The 24558-nt window shown below is 46.5% G+C and overlaps 2 non-coding genes across 2 annotated transcripts; one reads left to right on the top strand and one right to left on the bottom strand.

The window, feature by feature from the left end:
* Nucleotides 1-837: 837 nt before the first annotated feature.
* Nucleotides 838-911, bottom strand: trnan-guu (transfer RNA asparagine (anticodon GUU)). Its single transcript has one exon. It is a non-coding gene; the product is annotated as a tRNA-Asn (tRNA).
* A 23037-nt stretch (nt 912-23948) lies between these two features.
* On the top strand, nt 23949-24020 carry trnae-cuc (transfer RNA glutamic acid (anticodon CUC)). The gene has a single exon. It is a non-coding gene; the product is annotated as a tRNA-Glu (tRNA).
* Nucleotides 24021-24558: the final 538 nt, after the last annotated feature.

Here is a 24558-nt window from a genome sequence, read left to right as displayed (position 1 = left end):
GGCCCAACTTTGTGAAGCAGTATCTTTCACTGGCAAAGGAAACACCCTTGTCCTCAGGTGCCTGCTTCATTTCGATCACGATTTCAAGCACCTCACTGTTCTAGTCTCATTTCCAAACACTTTGCTCATAGCCTCAAAAGAAGCTCTGCGGGTATCGGCTTGCTCCACCCGAACAGTCAGTAGGTTGCAGATTCCCACCAGTCCCAATTTGAGTGAAATATCTTTCCCCCTCCACTGATTTGAATCTTAAAGAAGAAGCCGGGGAGCAAGCTCCCTTTCTTTTCGACGACATTTCTCATTTTGTACTCGGAAGGGTTCACACCTGCGTGGGGAAACCGCAATGGATTTCATGTGCATCGCATTAACCACTCGGCCCACGAATACAGAACCACACTGACAGCTTGACTTCCCAGGTTTGTCTGCCTATGGAGCTGAGAAAGAGTGAATCATCGCAGAGTTTGTTTGAATCCAATCACTTCACAGTGATTCGAAAGGGTTAAATATTGGCACATGGTGTTTGCAGATATTTCGGTGTTTCACCCGAAATGATGAAATGAACTTTCAGTTAGAAATTGCAGGAGGAACTCAGCAGGTCAGGCAACATCTGTGGAAAGAGAATCAGAGGCAACATTTCAAAATTCTGTTTTCACCGACAGGTCCTGTCAAAACTGCCGAGTTTCTCTTTTGGTCTGGTCTTCTCGGCATACGCAGTCCCTTACGTGAGACATTAATTCAATTCCGAAACCCCTTTATGGAGAAGAATTCCGCTTGGGGAACATTTTCCTGACCCCATTAAAAGCGCAAACCTTCGAAGCCAAAGAAGGGCAACAAACACACCGCCCGTGGGTGGGCTCGAACCACCAACCTTTCGGTTAACAGCCGAACGCGCTGACCAATTGCACCACAGAGGCAGGCGCGGCCGGGGGCTGTACCATCGCTGAGTGATTTTATAATTCAGCCTCCCCGCCGAGAATTACAATTGTCGTCTATCAGTTTTACTTTTCCATAATCAAGCCTGGGAGATGTGTTGTGGAGATACCGGGGACGGTCTGCAGACACATCCATGTCACGAGGAACTAGCTTTCTTACTCCGGGGCCGGCGCCCTTCCAGCCTTTCAGTGTTTTGCCTGTTCCCGAGTTCACTCCTTGGCTCGCAGGGGAGAAGGGGTTTGAATTCCTGATGTGCAGGAAGGACGATTCTTTCAATGTCTCAGATCAGTTCATGTGCCAAGAACATCAGAGTCAACCTCCCGGCCTCGTCAACAAGGGGACGGTGTCTGGACTGTCTCTGCTCAATCGGACCGGTCATCTTTCATTCTCCTCTAAATCCGCTTCCCAAAGTGTTTCCAAAGGTTCACAAAGCTGGAGACTGGGATTTCTGTTTTGCTTCATGAACATTTGAACATTTTTCCATTTCCTAACTGACAATATTTTGCCAAAATCTCTTCCAATTGTACGCCTTGCCTCATGTCCAGGGATGAGGAATTTCCATTTTGGGGAGACATTCCCAAGGTGGAGAATGTTCGCTTTGGAGCAAAGAAGGATAACTGGAGATTTCCTGGGGCTGTTGGTCATGATGGGAGAAGAAGCGGTGGGAATGGGCAGTTTAATGATCAGAAGAACCAATTGCCACTGACCAGAGTCAGTTACCAGAGGACAGGGATTGAAGTTCTTGAATGAAGAGCAGCACTTATGCCTAATAAACACAGAGAATACTGCAGAAAGCCAACGGGTCGAGCAGCATCTGTGGAAAGGGAAACAGAGCTGACGTTGTGAGTCTGGTACGTTGTTTGTTCAGAACCCGAGTTTCCTGCATGGCAATCAATTCCCAGACATGAGAAAACGGGTCTTTATTGAGACGGGTTTTGTGAAGTTTGAGCGATAATGCAACCAACAGGAAGTCATTTAAAATCGCCAGTGAAGAAATCATAGCCAGCAGGTTACCACCCTGGGCGGGGAGCCCCAAAAGATCTCTACGCCAACACCTTAAGTGTGCGGCCACAACTATACGCCCAAAGTTGTGGTCTAAACTTTCTCATGGAACAGTTCTAACAGGAAAGGTGAGTATTGGGATTGTCCTGTCCGTGTCATAGTCCCAACGGTTCCTGTTCCCCTGGATTTGATCAGGACAGAGGAGGCTGACGGGAGATCGAATTGAACTAAACACATTGATGAGAGACAGAGTGGCTGGGAAGGATCCATTCCCACGCGTAGAGAGATTAATAATCAGGGCCGAAAATAAGGAGCCACTTCAAGAAATTTGGGGTTCATTCAGCAAAGCTAATGTAGAAGTATTCACAGAAAATTGTGATGAATATCTCTCGAGTTATTTTGATGAGAAGTGTTGATGATGCTCATACAATCGATAGGATGAACGTAGACTGGTAAATGTATTTGGTGACAGTTCTGTTCTAGCCCTGTGAGCGAAACCTGGATCTGAAGGAGTAGAAGGGACATTAACAACATCGATCTGAAATTGGACACGTGACAAGAAACAGAGTCATCATGAACAGTTGGCTTTTGAACTGGAGAAGGTTTCTCGTGAAATTCGCTTGAGGCTTGAGCTATGCAAGGTCAAGATAATATAGGTAAAACACGGAAACGCTATCCTCATTAGCAGACAGTGAAAGGATTACAAGACACAAATTAAACATTTTCGACAAGTGATACAGGGGACTGGGAAGATAAGTATTATAAACTGTGAACAGCAAAGTTCTGGAGCACAACACTTACATTCAAAGACCGAAAACATCCAGGTCCTGATTAATCAGATTGCATTGTGGTGCTTTTTTGCAAAACATCCACTTGCAAAGTCCTACAAAAGAGTAACAAAACCCATCCGTGTCAGCCCAGGATAGAAAATTCGAAGGGATGAACGTTTGCTGATTTTCTGAAGATTCACAGAGCTTGGACTGGGTTTTGGTGATTGTTTCTTTTCCACTCCCAGGAGCCGCAGTGGTTGAGGCGTTGAGTTGGGGAGAATCAAATGTGCCCGTGAGCAGCATGTGGGGCTCTTTCAGCTTCCCCTCATCTGACTGCGCTGTGAGTTGACTCCGATGTTCTCAGGGACATGTACTGACGCGAGACAGTGAAAGGATTCTCATTCCCGCAGATCGGGAATTCAAACCGTATGCCGGCTTCAGGACAATGAGAAGATTAATTGGGGTGTGTGAAGAAGCTGTGAGCTGCATTTCAAACAGGTCAGTGGAGTCAGATGCATCAACCATTGTGCCCCGGCCCTGTGCGTATCTAACGCCACCATGCAGCAGAGTTCTGACGTTAACACGGACATGCGCAGCAATGGGTTCATTCACAAGGTGAACAACCAAAGATAATCACCGTCACTGATTCCCTTCCACAGGCCCAACTTTGTGAAGCAGTATCTTTCACTGGCAAAGAAACACCCTTGTCCTCAGGTGCCTGCTTCATTTCGATCACGATTTCAAGCCCCTCACTCTTCTAGTCTCATTTCCAAACACTTTGCTCATAGCCTCAAAAGAAGCTCTGCGGGTATCGGCTTGCTCCACCCGAACAGGCAGTGGGTTGCAGATTCCCACCAGTCCCAATTTGAGTGAAATATTTTTCCCCCTCCACTGATTTGAATCTTAAAGAAGAAGCCGGGGAGCAAGCTCCCTTTCTTTTCGACGACATTTCTCATTTTGTACTCGGCAGGGTTCACACCTGCGTGGGGAAACCGCAATGGATTTCATGTACATCGCATTAACCACTCGGCCCACGAATACAGAACCACACTGACAGCTTGACTTCCCAGGTCTGTCTGCCTATGGAGCTGAGAAAGAGTGAATCATCGCAGAGTTTGTTTGAATCCAATCACTTCACAGTGATTCGAAAGGGTTAAATATCTGCACATGGTGTTTGCAGATATTTAGGTGTTTCACCCCAAAAGATGAAATGAACTTTCAGTTAGAAATTGCAGGAGGAACTCAGCAGGTCAGGCAACATCTGTGGAAAGAGAATCAGAGGCAAAATTTCAAAATTCTGTTTTCACCGACAGGTACTGTCAAACCTGTCGAGTTTCTCTTTTGGTCTGGTCTTCTTAGCATACGCAGTCCCTTACGTGAGACATTATTTCAATTACGAAACCCCTTTATGGAGAAGAATTCCGCTTGGGGAACATTTTCCTGACCCCATTAAAAGCGCACAGCTTCGAAGCCAAAGAAGGGCAACGAACACACCGCCCCGGGGTGGGTTCGAACCACCTACCTTTCGGTTAACAGCCCAACGCGCTGATCAATGGCGCCACAGAGACCGGCGCTGTCGAGGGCTGCACCATCGCTTCGTGATTTTATAATTCAGCCTCCCCGCCGAGAATTACAATTGTCGTCTATCAGTTTTACTTTTCCATAATCAAGCCTGGGAGATGTGTTGTGGAGATACCGGGGACAGTCTGCAGACACATCCATGTCACGAGGAACTAGCTTTCTTACTCCGGGGCCGGCGCCCTTGCAGTCTTTCAGTGTTTTGCCTGTTCCCGAGTTCTCTCATTGGCTCGGAGACGAGAAGGGGTTTGAATTCCTGATGTGCAGGAACGACAATTCTTTCAATGTCTCAGATCAGTTCATGTGCCGAGAACATCAGAGTCAACCTCCCGGCCTCTTCAACAAGGGGACGGTGTCTGGACTGTCTCTGCTCAATCGGACAGGTCATCTTTCATTCTCCTCTAAATCCGCTTCCCAAAGCGTTTCTAAAGGTTCACAAAGCTGGAGACTGGGATTTCTGTTTTGCTTCATGAACATTTGAACATTTTTCCATTTCCTAACTGACAATATTTTGCCCAAATGTCTTCCAATTGTACGCCTTGCCTCATGTCCAGGGATGAGGAATTTCCATTCTGGGGAGACATTCCCAAGGTGGGGCATGTTCGCTTTGGAGCAAAGAAGGATAACTGGAGATTTCCTGGGGCTGTTGGTCATGATGGGAGAAGAAGGGGTGGGAATGGGCAGTTTAATGATCAGAAGAATCAATTGCCACTGACCAGAGTCAGTTACCAGAGGACAGGGATTGAAGTTCTTGAATGAAAAGCAGCACTTGTGCCTAATAAACACAGAGAATACTGCAGAAAGCCAACGGGTCGAGCAGCATCTGTGGAAAGGGAAACAGAGCTGACGTTGTGAGTCTGGTACGTTGTTTGTTCAGAACCCGAGTTTCCTGCATGGCAATCAATTCCCAGAGATGAGAAAACGGGTCTTTATTGAGACGGGTTTTGTGAAGTTTGAGCGATAATGCAACCATCAGGAAGTCATTTAAAATCGCCAGCGAAGAAAGCATAGCCAGCAGGTTACCACCCTGGGCGGGGAGCTCCAAAGGATCTCTACGCCAACACCTTAAGTGTTCGGCCACAACTATACGCCCAACGTTGTGCTCTAAACTTTCTCATGGAATAGTTCTAACAGGAAAGGTGAGTATTGGGATTGTCCTGTCCGCGCCATAGCCCCAACGTTTCCTGTTCCCCTGGATTTGAAATGGACAGAACGCGCTGAACAATTGCGCCACAGAGGCAGGGTATGGGCTGCGCTGCACCATCGCTTAGGGTGGGCTATTAGTGAATTCATAATTCAGCCTCCCCGCCGAGAATTGTAATTGTCGTCCACCGCGCAGTCTTGCGAGTGATCCCCGCTCTCTTAACTTGATTGTGCAAAAAATGCCCGATTAGTCTTCTCAAAAAGCACCTTCGTTCAACGAGGCTGGGCTCCCTGGATTACCAATGGGATTGGAAGCGTCGAAGTGATATCATTGGTGATAACATTGAACAGCTTGACGTGTTTACTTCTCTAATTTTCTTATCCGTATGCCAGTTAGCACGTTGGTTGGTCAGTAATGTTATTACACACACTGGAGTAGTGGGATTTGAACCTGAGCCTCAGGGCTCTGTGGGAGACGACACCTGCACCATAAAAAAAACTCTCGTAAATAGGTCCTCTTCTGTTACATGAGAGGAAACAGCTTCCTCCTCAATATGAGACACGACCACTGTACCCTCCGTGCCCATTACAATAAATTGAGCCGTCTCCTGTTGAATGAATGAGTGGGAACCCCTCTACGAGCTCCAAGAAGCGGGGGGCCAGGCTGGAGGCTGGATTTGCTCAAGGCTTGTATCTATTAACTTATTTAAATAGTACCTACTGTATGGGGCTATGGTTTACATTAAAACCGGAGGATCATGTCAGAGTGTTTGTTTATATTCAGCAGTTGTAGTTTGTAAAATACACTCCCTGAAGGAGCACCTTCTATGATGCTGCATTTCTTGCCTTCTGCCCTTCCCATTTGTTATCTCTCATCTCGATTTTACATTTTCGGTCAAATTTAATTTCACATTAATCAGCCTTGGTATTCACTGTGTATTATTAATTAATCTGTTGGATTGTTGAAAAACAAAATTAATGCTGTAATTTCAGTTATGTTGTCTGAGTTTGACATTAAATGTGCAGGTGTGAATGCCAGTAAGTTGTAAAAATAAATTAAGAACTCGTGCTTTTTAAACAAAAAGACGAGTTCAATGGTATTACTGGCATTGTTTCCTTTGAGGATGATGAATATAGTCTGACCAAAAAAACCATTTCATGCAGTCACCCAGTTTAATTAAAGTCTTTTGGAAAATAATTCTGGCAGGCAAAGATTTATACAACCCAAGATACGGTTGGAAATCATGTGTATTCTTATCTTTTAAGCCGTACCAGATGGTATTGCGTGGCGGTTTGAGACTGAAACTTCGTTGGAAAGAATGTAGATTGATGAGGGAAGTCAAAATGGCAGAGTCTGGGGCCACAATCTATCAGTCTGGCTTGATTGCATGAGTGGTTCTTCAAAAGCACCTTCCAAGCCATGACCTCAACCACCAAGAACAGACAAGTGTGAACACAGGATTCCGACTGCAAGATATATCGCATTGTTTCTTTGTTATTTACCAAAATGCTGGATCTCACTCCTGAACATTGTTGCAGTCCACATCACATTTGTGAAGCAATTTAAGAGGCAGCTTAGCACCACCTTTTCAAGGTCAGTTTGGGAAGAGTTGTTGGCACAGTCAATGATATTCACATCTCATGAAATAGTAAGCAAAGAGCCCAGGGTGTTGGAGACTGTATGTTAGCATGGATAGAGGATTGGCTAACTACCACAGTTGTGGTAAGGGGCATGTTCAGGAAGGCAGGAGCCAAATTAAGGTGATTCACCCACAACCACACCATGAGGCTGGGATTAATATTGACTCCATTGCATTCAAGAGAATGTCATCAATACTGTTATAAAGCGAAGACTGATCACCCCGGACCTCCCCCCACCCCCCCCCCCCCCCGAACAACCACCCCGACCACCCCCACTCTCCAAGATCTCAAACCGAAACGTCCAAAGAGTGGCACATTGCCCTTTAATGTGTAAAGTCAGTGTGATAAGTGGTGTAACCTGCTGTCGTGCTAAAAGTAAATCCCTGACACTTTAAAATTAACAATTTCTTTAACCAACTCTCACTGTGAACAAACCAACAAACTAAATAAATCCGTCCTAACTCATGAGTATTCTGGAATAAGTCAAGATTCTTCTCATATGCTGTTCCAATCAATACATGTCCCACTCAGATAACACAAAATAGAATTTAATCTCTCAGATTACAACCAGGTTATGTGTCTTCCGGAATATTCTGAGCCATCTTCTGTCGGGGATGCCTCCTCCGATTCCTCTGTCAGGAATGCCCTTCTCTATTTTTCTAAATGATGCTTTCTCTAATACACAGATAACTGAAAGCACCATTTCTTTATGATAGGATTGGTCCTGTTGTCAAAACTTTAGGATTTAAATTTAATAAGTTTTTGGTAGCCAATGGGGCTGATTTAAATTGATTGGTGAAATTGAAATATTGTTGTCTTGGCCTGCGAACTGTACAGCCCTTTGATAAAAATGTTTCAGTTCAGGTGCTTTCTGTTGTGATGATGCTGCTCCTTTAAGAAGATTATGTTGTTCTTGGTTTATTTTCAGGAGGTGTTGTAAAAGGCAGAGCTTCTCATTCGTCTAGGAGTAAGGATTTCGCTAATGGTTAACAGATACTGGCTAAGGCAACAATCTGGGAAAAGGGTTTGCCGTTTTATTTTCTAAAACACTTCTACAATGAAAGGGCAGTTGTCCCATTCTTTTCCCCTGGTTTGGGTTTTATCAAGCAGTCTGTCTGAAGCTGCTGCAGGAAGAGATGTTTCCTGATTCAACAGATGTTTCTGGCTGACTCTGAAGCTTCAGGGAAGATAGTACAGGCGTATTCAGCCTCGACCTGTAGCTCAAACCTTGCAGCCCTGGCAACATCCTTCCAAATCTTTTCTGAACCCTTTCAAGTTTCACAATGTCTTAAAAAGACGTCAACTTTGCTCGACTAATGTGGGAGAATGTTCTGCATGATGCGTTCTGTCTGAAAGAGCCCTCCCCTGTGCTATGACAGAGCTGCAGTGAATTTCAAAAGCCTGACAAATGCTGTTATCAGTCAAAGATTCATTGGGAGAAGCTTCTCAATCACATCTGTAAATGGAGGAAGTGTTTTTAAGAATGAGACATGAATAAAGGCTGCATTAAAGTTTTGTTCTGAGGATTTACTCAGACATCTCAGAACAGAGCATATGAACCTGGTCACAAGAAGTCTACGGGAATATAAGACACCACTGCCTATTTCCTGACCAGGACCGACTTTACACAGAAAATATGGACATTTTAAATGAATGGGGTGCCATTCGTTTTAAGATCAGGTGAACGTAAGAGGCACAGCATTGGCTTAGAAATGAGAGATCCTTGACACACATACAGCCAAAATCATCACTGCCATTATTATCAAATTAGAATTTAGGCTGGATAGGCTGGGATGTTTTTCCACTGGAGCAGAGGAAATTGAGAGGCACTATTTTCAAACCATGAGGGGTAGATTTGGCTTAATGGTGGCTGTGTCTTCCCTAGGGGGAGGATTTCAAGAGCAAGGATGCGTTTTTATGGTGAGAGGAGAAAGATGGAAGAAAAGATGTGGGGCAAAATATTTACAGAGTGTAGTTCGCCTGGGGAAACAGCTGCCAGTGGAAGTGGTTGAAGCAGGTACATTAACAACATTGAAAAGGCGTTTCAACAAACAGATGGATAGGAAAGCTTTAGAAGGATATGGGCCAAATGCAGGGAAATGAGGTTAGTGTTGACAAACATTTTGGTCAGCATGGACTGGTTTGGGCTGAAGGGCCTGTATCTGTGCTATAGTATTCTATGAATGGCGTCTCTTTGTAACTCTGACAGTGTTGAGTTTCCACATGAACAAGGAAAAAGTGAGGACTGCAAATGCTGGATATCAGAGTTGAGAGTGTGGTGCTGGAAAAGCAGCAGGTCAGGAAGCACCCGAGGCACAGGAGAATCGATGTTTCAGGCATAAGGACATCCAGATGAATATCTCACTAAATCATGCTGAATAAAATCTGATCTCATTCGTCAACTCTGATGCAGAGGTGCTGGGGGTGGACAGGTCAGAAGTCACACAACACCAGGTGACAATCCCAATAGATTGATTTGATCTCATGAGCTTTCGAAGCACTGTTCCTTCATCAGGTGAAGTGATGAAGGAGCAGCACTGATGAAGGAGCAATGCTCCCAAAGCTTGGGATTTCAAATAAACCAGTTGGACTGTAACCTGGGGTTGTGTGAGTTCTGACATTTTCAACTGCGCATTCATGTTGAAATTGATGGGATACTTTATCCAACTCGGCGGAGTTAAATCATATCGCTTGGAGGGGTTCATTTGAAACCTTCCCGGAGGTGAATTCAGCAAGATTGAATTATTCAAAGTTACTCAATTCTAAACTTACATCAGAACTGATAGTCATAGAGAGGTACAGCGCGGAAACAGATCCTTCAGTCCAACTCGTCCACGCTGAACAGATATTCTAAATTAACCTAGTCCCATTTACCAGCACTTGGCCCAAATCCCTCTAACCCTTTCTATTCATGTCCCCAACCAAATGTCTTTTAAATTCTGTAATTCTACCAGCCTCCTCCACTTCCTCTGGCAGCTTATTCCATACACGCACCACACTCTGCATGAAAAGTTTTCCCTTTAGGTCCCTTTTAAATCTTTCCCCTCTCACTCTAAACCTATGCCCTCTAGTTCTAACAACATTCTGATAAATCATTTCTGATGGAGATGTCAACGTTTCGGGTAGAACCCTTCTTCAGTCCTGAGGGATAATACCTGAAATGCTGACTTCTCTACCTCCTGGTGCTGCCTGCCTTGTTGTGCCCAGCCTCCTGTTTGTCTATTTTAGATTCCAGCATTTGAAGTTTTTAATTTTGTCTCTAACAAATGGTGGAGCTGATTCGATGGGTCAAAATGGCCTAACTTCTGCTCCAATGGTCTTGTGATCTTAGGTTTGTCTGGGTCCTGGGCTCAATGAGCAGCAGCGTCCACTGGAAGCAATGTTCACAGAATCATAGAATCCCTGCAGTGTGGAAACGGGCCCTTCTGCCCAACAAGTTCAGAGCGACCCTTTGAACAGTAACTCACCCAGACACATTCTCCTACCCTATCACTCTGCACTTACCCCTAACTAATGCACCACACCTACACATTCCTGAACACTACGGGACTAAGCAGCATGGCCAATTCGCCCAAACATGCGCACGTTTGGACTTTGGGAAGACACTGCAACAGGCAGAGGAAACGCACGCAGACAGGGGGGAATGACATGGAAACTCCACACAGACAGTCACCCTGAGGATGGAATCAAATCTGGGTCCCTGGCACTATGAGGCAGCAGTGCTAACCACTGAGCCACCACCTCCCCTTCCCCCCCGAATCCCCCAGTAGAAAACAAAAAAGTCTACCAACTCTCCCACTACCCCCACTGTCAGAAAAGGCAGGAGGTTCAGTCCTGGGGATGACCCTCAGCAGCGTTACGGGAAAATCTGATTGTTGGGAGCACTGGTGCCTCCGCTGGTGCTTGTTCAAGCTGTAGGACATTGTGAACCTCTGCCCACACTCGGGGCAGGCAAACGGCCTCTCCCCAGTGTGGACCGGCTGGTGCGTCAGTAGAATGGAGGAGACAGCAAAGCCCTTCCCGCACTCGAGGCAGGTGAACGACCTTTCCCCAAAGTGGACCCACCGGTGTGGCAGCAGGTGGGAGGCCTGGGTAAAACCCTTCCCGCACACAGAGCAGCTGAAGGGCCTTTCCCTAGTGTGGATCTGCTGGTGCTTCAGCAGGTCGGAAGAGCGTGTAAAGCACTTCCCGCAGACAGAGCAGGTGAATGGCCTCTCGCCAGTGTGGACCCGCCAGTGGGCCAGCAGGTCAGAGGAATCGCTGAAGGCCTTCCCACATTTGGGGCAGAGGAAGGGGTTCTCACCGGTGTGGACCCGCTGGTGAATCACGAGGTGGGAGGAGCGAGTGAACACATTCCCCCAATTGGGGCAGCGGAAGGGCCTCTCCCCTGTGTGCACCCGCTGGTGCCTCATCAGGGCAGAGGAATCATTGAAGGCCTTCCCACACCTGAGGCAGCTGAAGGGCCTTTCCCCTGTGTGAACCCGCAAGTGCCTCAGTCGGGCGGTGGAATTGCTGAAGCTCTTCCTGCACTCAGGGCAGCTGAAGGGCCTCTCCCCTGTGTGCATCACTGAAGGCCTTCCCGCACTCAGGACAGGAGAATGGCTTCTCCCTGGTGTGACTGCGCCGATGTGTCTCCAGAGCAGACGGGACACGAAAGCCTTTCCCGCATTCACCACACTTCCATGGTTTCTCCATGGCCGAAGCTACAGTTGCACACAAACGCGTGTATGTCCCCTCCCTGCCTTGAATTCCTCTATCCAGCCAGATAGCTTTTTCAGGCTCCACACTCAGTGCGTTGCTACAACAGTAGGGTCTCTCTCCCAGTCCCACTGATGCTGAAAACGTACTGAAACAGGAACCAAGTGGATCACAGTTGAAAATTGTTGCAGTCCTGATGGATTGAGTGACTCACAAATGCTGGAGAATCAGAGTCGAAAACTGCGGGTTAGGCAGCATCTGAGGAGCAGGAGAGTCAATGGTTCAGGCATAAGTCTTTCATCTGTTGATTTTGAAACTTCATCTTCAGATCAAATACTCTGAAAAGAGATTACAAAAGTCATCACTGTCAATCCAGGGTAGAAATTCAGAACAAGCAATTCTACTTTCTGCAGAACATTGTTTTCTTTTGTTATTCCACAAAACTGAAAGCACCATCCCACTCTCTCTCTCCCTCTCCCTCTGTTCTCACTCCATTCTAATTCTCCTGAAAGTGCTGATTCAGGATCTGACAGGGACAGAAGAGCAAAACAGTTACAACTGACACCTCTCTGAATTTTGGATACCTCCAACTGAAAATTAATATCTTCCACGACATTGGGATACTGTTGAGAGTGAGCATGTCTGATTTATGGAAGCAAAGATATAATGTGTAAATTCAGGATGAACCTGCAATGCAGCTTCTTGACAACCAATCAGACACAAAATGGTTAACGTGCCCCCAGGGGGGTGGGGGAGCTTTAGAATGAGACATCGACGCTATGAAACCAGAGAGAAATTGAACAGACTGGCTTGGCAAACCAGAGTCATCTAGATATACAGCACAGAAACAGGTCCTTTGGTCCAACTGGAATATGCTGACCAGTTTCCTCCGGGTGCTCCGGTTTCCTCCCACAGTCCAAAGATGTGCAGGTCAGGTGAATTGGCCATCCTAAATTGCCAGTAGTGTTAGGTAAGGGGGGTCGATGTAGAGGTAGGGGTATGGGTGGGTACGCTTCGGCGGGGCGGTGTGGACTTGTTGGGCCGAAGGGCCTGTTTCCACACTGTAAGTAATCTAATCTAATCTAATATCCTCAACAAATCTCGTCTCATTTGCCAGCATTTGGCCCATATTCCTCTAAACCCTTCCTATTCATAAACCTATCCAGATGCCTTTTCAATATGTCATAATTATACCAGCATCTACTACTTCCTCTGGCAGCTCTTTCCTTACACGCGCCATCTTCTGCAGGAATTGCCCCTTAGGTTCCTTTTAAATACCTCGCACCCTCGTCGGGCCACCTCACCCTAAACCTATTACTCTATATTTCTACACTCGCAGAGAAAAGACCTTGTCTATTTACCCTTTACATTCCTCTGTTGATTTTATAAACAATGGAAGCATCAACGGCTCAGGGCGGGGATGGGGAGGGGGTGTGTGGGGGAAGGAAGCCGAATGTGCTGGAGCCAACGCGGAAGAAGAGGACACAAAACCTTGAAGGTGCAATGAGGAATACTGCATGTGCTGTACTTGTACCTGTTAATTTTATTTGTGGGAATCAAGTGCATTTTAAAAATAAAAACAAACAAGATATCTATCCCTCCCCTTTCCCAATTTCCCAATGCTGTCCTGGACACAGAGTCAGAGAACTGGGAGCAGGAGTTGGCCATTTGAGCCTGCACCAGCATTGAACAGATCATAAGTGGATATGAATATACCTACAGCCAGGTGGATAGATTGGGATTTCTTTAACTGGAGCAGAGGAGATTGAGAGGTGACCTTATAGAGGATTATAATATCATGAGGGATACAGATGAGGTGAAAGGCAGGTGTCCTTTCCCTAGGGTGGGGCTTTCAAGATTAGGGAGCAAAGTTTGAAGGGGAGAAGAGAAAGATTTTAAAACGACATGAAGAGCTCCATTTCTTTCACACAGAGAGTGGTTTGTGTGTGGAATGGGTATCCAGAGGATGTAGTGGATGCATGTACAGTGACAATGTTTAAAAGACATTTGGAAAAGTACATGATTAGGAAAGGTTCAGAGGTATCTGGGCCAATCACTGGAAGATGGGACTAGCTGGGTTTGAGAACATAGTCAGCATAGACGAGTTGGACCGAAGGGTCTGTTCCTGTGCTGTCTGTCCATGTCGCTGTTCTGTACTGGTCTTAAAATCATTTTCTTGGAAATCCAAGATGGCAGTGGTTTAAGTGGTCTGCTGTGGTGAGCTCGGTGCAATACCCCCGGCAAGGTGGACTTTTACCCCTACCCCCACCTCATTAACCATCCATAGGAGAAAACAAATTGCTAATATAAACTTACTGAACGTCTGGAGCTGTTATAATTGTGGTTTGACAGCTTTAGGACCAGAATGAAAGCAAATGAAGGAAAGGGGCCGACAGGGGTGCAGCAGGCAGCACACTCCCCTACTGCATCAGGGGAGCCTGGAGCCATTGCTCAAACTCCCAGGGCAGTCCCTTTGGATTTAACGGGACAGCAGCAGTTACTCTTGGAGTTTGCCAAACTCTGAGAAAAGATTGAAGCAGCGGTGGAACCACTATCTGCCATGCTAAAAAAGCATGAGCAGTAAATTCAAATGTTGGCCCAAAGAGAATAGGCAGCGGAGGAGAGGACCGTGGCATCGGAGACCGTGGTGGAGGTCTCAGGAGGAAGGATCCAAACGCTGGAAGGCCAGGTTCGGGTCCTTCAGGAGCATGTGGACGACCTGGAAAACTAAAGTAGAAGAAAAATCTTACATCTCGCGGGTCTTCCGGAATGCGACGAAGGTAAAGACCTTATTGGATTCTTGGGGCTGGAGTTGGAATCGGGCCTGTTGAGTGTGGAGTGGACCCACTGGATCGCAATGTGCAGGTCCAGGTCGGACCAGCAGCCCCACATGGTCCTAATGCACCTCTTGCATTATAAAGAAAAACTGTTAGTGATTGAAACAGCAAGAAGACTGGGAAGAGATCCACAGGCTTTAATGCACAAAGGCTCAAGAATAATATATTTTCAGGACTTCTCAGGAGCCTGGATTAAGAAAAGGGCATTTGATGAAATTCAGAGAAAATTAAGGGATCTGAACATATAATATTCCTTGAGGTCCCTGACCGTATTGTGTTTCACTCATGGAGGGACGGTATATAATTTTGATTCAGCAGAAAAGGCGAAGGACTTTGCGAATTCTCTGAATTAAAGAAATCAAGTCGGGGTGAAGGCGGGAGGGACATCATTACAGACAACGCTACTTTTTCGCCCCTTTTTTTGGTTATCGGTTTTATACGTACAGCTTTGAGGTAAAACTGGAATATTTCGTATATCGGTCAGTTAAAAGTATTGTCTGGGGCCTTTTTTTACTGCTGTCCTTTTGTTTTTGGATTGGGGGTGGCTATACCTGTGATTAGGATGTATGGAGAAGGGGTGTGTGGAGATGGGCAACCATTGTTAACTCTCAGAATGTAAATAACATGTTTTTTTCAATCTGTGGATTGCCTGGCGTTTGGGGCACAGCCTCAGTGGGAAGGAGCCAGGATGGTGGCAATGGTGGGGCTTGGGGTGAGGGTGGGGGCGGGGAGACATCTCTCCATAATTGGCGGTTATTTGAGTATTTGCTTAAGTTATATGTGGTAGTTAGATTTTTATTTATTGTAGTTTTTACACTTTATAGAGTTAATGTCTTTGTTGCTCACCGCACCTCAGATAAGCTTCCACCTCTTGGGAAACCACGGGCTGCCCTGGATGGCCATGTCTAATGATTCGTTCAGGTGGTGCACCTGGAATGTAAAAGGGAGCCATTTCCCCATTAAAAAGAAAGAAGGTGCTGTCAAGCCTCAGGAAGGAAAAGGTGGACACATTTAACTGATAAGGAACATCTGAAACTGCAGCAAGGAGGTTATGATAGGGTATTCTTCTCCTCCTTTAGCTCCAAGTGTAGAGGAGTGGCTATACTGGTAAGAAGGAACCTCTCTTTCCAGGTAATTGAGCAAATTAAGGACAAACATGGACTGTCCGTCATTCGTAAAGCTCTAATACATGGAGAAGAGTATGGCGTCCTGAATGTGTATTGGCCCCCCGATGCACCCTCTTAAATTTCTCACTGATGCAGTTGCTAAATTAATGAGTCTTGGGGTACTCCGCACAGGCATTGGAGAGGATTTTAATCACCTAATAGATCCCGGGGTAGAGAGGGTGCCAAAGGGCCAGGCAGGTACACCCACGCAACCTAAGCAGTTGGTGGACATGTGCGAGGAGTTGGGATTCGTGGATGTGTGGAGGCATCTCCACCCTAATGGAAGAGACTTTACTTTCTCATCCAACCCACACAAGTACCACATGGGAACTGACACTTTTTAATGCCATTGGATTGCTTGGACAGAACATTGGCTTGTGAAATTGGCAATATAGCTGTCGGAGCATGTGCCAGTGTATTTAGATGGTAAAATCAAAAGTGGTGGAATAGATACACAGCACTGGTGCATGGACCCATTCCTGCTAAGGGATAGCAAATTTGTTGAGTACATCACAAGAGTTCAGAGCCTTCTGGGATATCAACTCGGGTACGGCCAGTAATCCGGAAATACTGTAGGAGGCCACTCAGGCATATTTATGAGGCCTGATTATTTTTTATTCAACGACTAGAAAGACACAGAGGAAGGAACGACAACAGATGTTGGAGACCTGTCTGCAGATAGCTGAGGAAGTATATTATAATAGGCCTTCACTGGTCAAGCTGCAGCTCTCTGGGCTGCTCCCAACTCATTGCACACACTGGGAAATAAAGGTCTGCTTTGTTCAACAAAGATTGTTTGAATTTGGAGATAAGCCAGGTAGATATCTGGCCAGAAAGAAAAATGCTTCCCAATCTATTATGTCTGTTAGAGAGAAGGCTGGCACAGTTACCTGTGAGTTAAAGAAGATTAATGTTAGATTTAGGGAATACTTTGCAGTGTTATATCAGTCGGAGGGAGATGAACACGGTGCAGCGAGAATGCAGGCCTTTTTTGAGATCCTGCACCTCCCTAATATAAACGCGGAACAGGTTTCCTGTTGAATACGCCTATGACGATACAGGAGGTGCAGGATACAATAAAACACCACGATCAGATGGATTCCCAAGTGAATTCGATAAGGAATTCACTTGGTGGAGCCATCTCTGGGAATGTATAGGGATTCATATGGACAGGATTATCTTCTGCTATCTCTTAGGGAGGCTAATATCTCCCTCATTTTAAAGACGGGGAAAGAGCCCGAAGAATGTGCTTCATACAGACCTATTTCACTGTTGAATGCCTATTTTAAAATTCTACCCAAGACGCTGGCCCTGAGGTTGGAAAAGGTGTTGTCCTGTATTGTGAAAGAAGACCAGATGAGTTTTGTTAAGGGCCGTAGCTCCTCCAACAATATCAGGAGGGTACTGAACATGGTGTAGGTATGCCAGCAAAGGTTGATCCTGGGTTCAGTGGCCTCCCTAGATGCAGAAAAGGTATTTGACCAGATAGAATGGCTGTAACTGTTTGGGGTCCTCAAGCGCTTTGTTCTGGGGACAACCTTTGCTAGGTGGGTGGTGGTGTTGTATAATGATCCTAAGGCAGCAGTCATCACAAATGGCACTAAGTCAGTTAACTTTAATACTGGGAGAGGTAATCGACAGGGTGTCCTCTTTCACCGCTGCTATTTACCTTGGCAACTGAGCCATTAGCTGAGGCTATCAGGAGGGATCCTGAAATAGTGGCGCCAGGAGTGGGAATGGGGGAACATAAGATTACCCTATGTGCTGATGACGTCCTTTTGATCTTGGCCACTCTGGAGGAGTCCGTTCCTCGATTGATTCAAACAATTAAATTTTTTGGCAGTTTTTTTGGGCTGCAGGATCAGCTTTACAAAATCAACCCCCCACCCCCACAATCGCCCTTTCTCGTGCCTCAGCCCTCTTTGATCGCTGTATGAAGTCTTTCTCAGGGTAGAGAGAGAATAGATGGTGATGACTTTACCTGGGAAACACGGCATGTGAGAAATAGCTGAGTTTTAAAATTGAGAATAACTAAAACCATATATTCAGAGACTTCGTTAAAGTCGGGAAGAATGTAATTTTTTTCAAAAAAAAGCTGCAGAAATCATTCTGAAACTTGCATTGATGTATGTGCAGTTAGCCCATACCAAAGGACAGACTGTAACGAGTGAATGAGTGAATAAAAGACAGGTCCAAACTTGCCCTCGAGGAGAAAGTGAAAACTGCAGACGCTGGAGATCAGAGTCGAGAGTGTGGTGTTGGAAAAGCACAGCAGGTCAGGCAGCATCCAAGGGGCAGGAGAATCGATGTTTCGTGCATAAGCACTTGGCACTCGGCCATCGCTCCTTCCATCCCCCCTGTGAACTCGCTGGTGCCTCCGCAGGTGGGAGGAGCAGGTGAATCCCTTCCTGCACGTACAGCAGGTGAACGGCCTCTCTACAGTGTGGACCCACTGGTGGGTCAGCAGTGCAGCTGACTGAGTGAACCCCTCCCGCACATGGGGCACGTGAATGGCTTCTCTCACTTGTGGACTCATTTGTGCATCTGCAGATTGCTGATCCGACTGAAGCCCTTCCTACAAACTGAGCAGGTGAATGGCCTCTCCCGGTGTGAATGCGTCTGCGGGTTTCCAGCTGGAATGGGGAAGTGAATCCTTTCCCACAGTCCCCACATTTCCACGGTTTCCCCGTTGGAGGGAGCTTTCCTTGTGTTGCTCTGGGATTGAAATTACAAACAGAACGGGGAGGTAGTCTTTCCCACCGTGAGGGGTGAGACTTTGATTCCCCCAATCTGAGTAAATGGTTTGCACCTCTTTTCACAGTTAGCACACTGAATCTCCCTCACTCCGGTGTTCTCCCTGCCACACCAGTGTCCAGAATCTCTCAAGCAAACAAAAGCAACCATGTCTTCTTGATTGAATGGCTGCTGATATTCAAGTCCCAATGAATCAAGTAGCTCTGTCAGAACATGATGTATTATTTGCTTGCAGATTTCTTTCTGCACGTCTTCCTACAAAGAAAAATCACAAAATAAGTGATCACTGTCAGTACAGTTAAAGAACATAACATAGGTGGCAATTCCTGAAGATTGCCAGATGTCTGCTGATCACATATTATTCAGGCCACAGAAACCTGAAAACCCTCATGCAGCCAGATAGCCTTAGGTATGTATGGAGGAAAACTTCATTTCAGTGACAATAACATGGAACAAACTGCCTACAAAGATGCTGGAAATGGAGCTGAATCAAGGATATGAAAATGAAATGTTAAAGCTGCTTGAGAAAAGAAAGGCACGAAAGTCGCTGAATGACTTCCTGCTGACCTATTAAAGAAAAACTTATTCCAAAAAATGGACGTAACTCCATTACTACATTAGAAGGTGAATAATAATTGCAAAAATCTTTTACAACAGCCAACAATATCAGATATACACCTTATAGAACAAAGAACAAAGAACATTTACAGCCCAGGAACAGGCCCTTCAAGCCTGAGCCGAACCAAATGTACTGTCTTAACCTGTCGGTCAATTCCGAAGCATCTGTATCCCTCTACTCCACACCCACTCATGCGTTTATCCAGACGCATCTTAAATGAATCTACCGTGCCTGCCACTACCACCTCTGTTGGCAACGCGTTCCAAACGCCCACCACCCTCTGTGTGAAGGAAAACTTGTTTTCGCTTTGAATAAGTGCTGCCCTTGCCGCGTTTATTTTAATGGTAGCTCTGCCCCATCCCTAATTCAGGCAGTCGGATCTCGTTTAATGACGCTGCTTTTTTAAGAGTATTGATTGGCCGTTTTTGCACAAGGCAATGTAAGAAACGAGGGTTCGTCCGCGATTTGAAGGCGGAATTTCTCGCGTACCCAGGCACCGGGAGGCCCGAAGCGAGAATCACAGCCCGAGGCCAACGAGCCACATGACCCAGGGGGCCGACAGTTTTTTAACAATGTGCCAATCCCTTAAATGCTGCTCAGTTCCTTGAGAATCTAACGTTTTAGTTGTGAACATGAAGAAAGGAGCAATCCTTTTCTAGGGTGCAAACTGAATACGTGCCAAACTGAGGGAATACACAAGGAAAATAGCTTTAAGAGATATAGAAAATATTTGAGCACCTTTGGAGTGTCTGCTCCCTCCCTGGATTCACTCCAGTTGCTACAAGTGAACAATGTTTCACCCACCCCTACCTCCCCTCCCCTGCAGTTGAGTCTAGGGTGCAAACTGGAGGATGGGAATGGAAAGGGGTGACATTGCCTAGCTCACTGATGTTGCCCAGAGGGAGGGAGATTCACTCTGAAGCTGACAGGTCTGCATCTGCGTTGTGACGTCAACAATGGAGGGCGGGCCGGGCAGCTGCCCTGCAGTTGAGTTTCGTGTGGAGGGGAGGACACTTTGCAAATCCCACTCTCCTCCAAGTCAATGCAGTTTGAGTTCAAGCAAAGCAAGGGGTTTAAAATTATTTCAGAAACCCTCCTTTGTGCCGAGGAAGTGGTTTTGCGATTCAGTTCACAGGAAACCGATGAAGAACAGGAGAAGACCATCAGACCTCCAAAAGCACGTTACTTGAACGGTGTGATTTTCGCGACAGTATCGGTATGAAAGGCAAGATGCTGAACAGAGTACCATCACAAAGAAAAGGGTGACTTTATGGTGGTTTACAAAATTATGAGGGGCATGGATAGGATAAATAGGCAAAGTCTTTTCCCTGGGCTCGGGGAGTCAGGAACTCGAGGTCATAGATTTAGGGTGAGAGGGGAATGATATAAAAGAGACCTAAGGGGCAACTTTTTCACGCAGAGGGTGGTGCGTGTATGGAATGAGCTGCCAGAGAAAGTGGCGGAGACTGGTAAAATTGCAACATTTAAGAGGCGTTTGGGTGGATATATGAATAGGAAGGGTTTGGATGTATATGGGCCGGATGCTGGCAGATGGGACAAGATTGGGGTGGGATATCTGGTCGGCATGGCATTGACGGGTTGGACCGAAGGGTCTGTTTCCATGCTGTACACCTCTATGACTGTATGAACAGCTGCTTCTCATTCTGTCTCTCTGCTGCCGTTTGCCCGTCCCCAGGAACCGGGCCCTCTCTACTGGCAGAAAATTAAACCGTTTTCTTTCTCAACTTTTGTCTGACACCGGAGTAACCAGTGACAAATATTGCCCTCCTCAACATAGGGCACAGAGAACAGGAGAAGACCCCGCAGACCTCCACGAGTGTGTCATCTCAACTCTACATACTGGGCCTGTGTATCAATGTGAAATATTTACGTCGAAGTTTTTTGGGAAGCAGATGAGAAGGCGAGGTGCACAACAGTGCGCCGTTATACGGGAAAGCTGCTAAACTCGACATTGAGTGAAGAGGGAAGATGGTTTCCCTTCTGGGTTATGCTCCCATCGCGCACCAGCAGACATATCGCCGACAAGCAAATATTACCTCTGTCTAAATTGCCACATTCTGTTTTTACGAACAGTGATTTCACTCAGAAGCACAATTTACCTGCTCCCTCCTGAATATCCTTCCAGGCTCGGACATACCTTCCAGGTGAAGCAGCACTTTACCTGCACATTTGCCGCAACCTAGTCTACTGCATTCGCTGCTCACAGTGTCGTTTCCCCAACGGAGCACGAAGTATAAACTGGATGACTGCTTCGCAGAACATCTCGGTTCTACCCGCAAAAAAAGGCCCTGAGCTTCTGCTTTCCTGCCACTTTAACACGCCACCATGTTACCCAGCCAACATCTCTGTCTCAGGCTTATAGCAGTGTTCCAGCAAAGCTCAGCTCCAGACGGAAGAACAACGCCTCATGTTCCACTTCAAAACCCTACAGCCCTCCGGTCTTCAAGATCGAGGTCCATGACGTTAGGGCCTGAAATCCCTCATGTCCTTGACCCCTACCACACATATACGAGCCCTTGTTATCACATAGTCTGCTACGACATACTACTTATTGTTCGCCACTAACGGTCTCCATGAACAGTTATTCACACTCCCACACGGATCGTTATCCACTCCTTTGTCCCTCCTATTGTTCACTCTCTGAGCTGGCGGGAAAGAGAGCAATGTACACTGGAGACTCGGAGCCAGCTGAAACTTGCTCAGTGTGAAATACATTCCACTTGCTCCATGAATTGCAAGCAGCAAAGAGTTTCCAGAACATCTGCTTGTCATTCTGTCCCCGGGATGTGGTTTCTGACATGCGGATCGTCTTGTCATTCACTTCGGAAAGGACTTGGCGAACTACTGCAGGGAAGGCACGAAACCACAAGGTTTGCGTTTCCATTTTATCAGCTCATTGGCATCTCAGAGAAGTGGTTTTGCGGTTCAGTTCATAGGAAACCGATGAAGAACAGGAGAAGACCACTCAGACCTCCAAAAGTACGTTACTTGAACGGTGTGAGCTTCACGACAGTATCGGTATGATCCGGAACATGTTTGGAAAAAAGGCTAGAACAGTGAGGGGCTTGAAATCGTGATCGAATTGAAGCAGGCACCTGAGGACAAGGGTGTTACCTTTTCCCGTGAAAGATACTGCTTCACAAAGTTGGGCCTGTGGAGGGGAATCAGTGACGGTGATTATCTTTGGTTGTTCACATTGTGAATGTTCCCATTGCTGCGCATGTCCGTGTTAACGTCAGAGCATGGTGGCGTTCGGTACTCTCAGGACCATGGGGGCAATGGATAACGTATCTGACTCCACCTACTTGTTTGAAATGCAGTTCACAGCTTCTTCACACATCCCAATTAATCTTTCTCATTGTCCTGAAATCAGCGTTGGGTACAATTCCTAATCTGCAGGAATGAGAATCTTTTCACTGTCTCGTGTCAGGAAATGTCCCTGAGAACATCAGAGTCAAGTCACAGCGCTGTCGGAGGAGGGGAAGCTGAAAGACCGCACACACTGCTCACGGGCACATTTCACTTTCCCAACTCACCGCCTCAACCGTTGCGGCTCTTGGGAGTGGAAAGGGAACAAACACCAAAACCCAGTCTCAGCTTTGTAAGTCTTCAGGAAATAAGAAAACTTACATCCCTTCGGATCTTACATCCTGGGCTGACAGCGTTGATTTTAAATGGCTGTCCAGTCAGTGCCGATTCGTTTTGGCTGAAAAAAAATTTCCTTATCTCATCCCAGCATTTCTTGACACAGAGACCTGTGTGGCAGAGTTCATGTATATATTTCCTTGTATGGTATTTTGGAAATAACAAACTTTTCCAGTTGTTTGTATACGGTATTTCAGGTTCATTAGCCGCTGTTTAAGTGTGTTGGTAAATTTGTGGGCTACCATGATGCTGAGAGAGTTTAGTTGTCTGGACATGATTTCCCAGATGTCTTTAATGTAAAGTAATGTGGCTAGGGTTTCTGCAGACGTTGTGTCTGCTTGTGTCAGTTTGTTGATGTGAAATCGGCTCACTGGGTTTATTGAGTAGGCAAAAGTGAGGACTGCAGATGCTGGAAACCAGAGTTTAGATCAGAGTGGTGAGGGAAAAGCACAGCAGGTCAGACAGCTTCCGAGGAGCAGGAAAATCGACGTTTCGGGCAAAAGCCCTTCATCAAGAATAGAGACAGGACCCCTCCAGGGTGGAGCGATAAATTGGGGGTGGGGTGTGCTGGGCCGAAGGTAGCAAAAAGTACAATAGGTGAATGGGGGTGGGGATGGAGGTGATAGGTCAGAGAGGAGGGTGGAGCGGATAGGTGGGGAGGGAGATTGGCAGGTAGGACAGGTCATGAGGATAACGCTGAGCTGGAAGGTTGGAACTGAGGTAAGGTGGGGGGAGGGGAAATGAGGAAACTGATGAAGTCCACATTGATGTCCTGGGGTTGAATGTATCCGAGGCAGAAGTTGGGACGTTCTTCCTCCAGGCATCGGGTGGGGAGGGAGCGGCGATGGAGGAGGCCCAGGACCTGCATGTCCTCGGCAGAGTGGGAGGGGTTTGAAATGTTGGGCCAGAGGGCGATGGGTTTGATTGGTGCGGGTGTCCTGTAGATGTTCCCTCAAGCGCTGTGACTTGACTCTGCGAGGAGTCTCCAGTCTCCCCAATATAGAGGAGACCGCATCGGGAGCAATGGATGCAAGAAATGACATTGTTGGATACACAGGTGAAAGCCTTCGACCAACCACGGCCTGGATTCGATTTCCGGGCAGGGAAGAAAATTTCAGTAGAGCTATCAAGCTAAGTGTGCAACTCCCTGGTGGTCTAGTGGTTAGGATTCGGCGCTCTCACTGCCGCGGCCCGGGTTCGATTCCCGGTCAGGGAAGCTATTTTCCGGGGCTTTATCGGCTACCCTTTCTTCTCAAATGCTCTGGACAGCTTTTTCATTGATCTTCGTACTTACTGGGTGCTGCAATGTGTACTGGCTCATCTCCTGATGCAGATTTGTTTGTGTGTGTAGGGATGATTGCTTCTGCAGCTGAGGTCTTGGCTCGCGTGTGTTGTTTTCCTGTAGACGCTGTTTTGAAATTACCATTGACTGTTCGCTCTACTGTGACATCTAGAAATGGCACTTTGTTGTTGTTCTCCTCTTTTGTGAATTTTATGCCAGAAAGGATATTGTTGATGGTGTTGTAGGTTTCCTCTAATTCGTTTCATTTTTTGATGACAAAAGTGTCATCGCTGTGCCAGACTCAAAGTTTGGGTTGGATCGTTGGAAGGGCTATTTGTTCGAGTCTCTGCATTATTGCTTCTGCTAGGAATCCTGATGCTGCTGGTGGTATCATGGGTATTTCGTTGATTTGTTTGTAGAGCTTGTTACTGAATATGAAGTGGGTAGTAAAGCACAGCTCCACGAGGTTGAC

This window comes from Chiloscyllium punctatum, chromosome 36 (genome assembly GCF_047496795.1).
Source record: "Chiloscyllium punctatum isolate Juve2018m chromosome 36, sChiPun1.3, whole genome shotgun sequence".
Lineage (NCBI taxonomy): Eukaryota > Metazoa > Chordata > Chondrichthyes > Orectolobiformes > Hemiscylliidae > Chiloscyllium > Chiloscyllium punctatum.
Note: the sequence above shows the minus strand (reverse complement) of the source record. Positions and strands in the feature narration are given on the sequence as shown.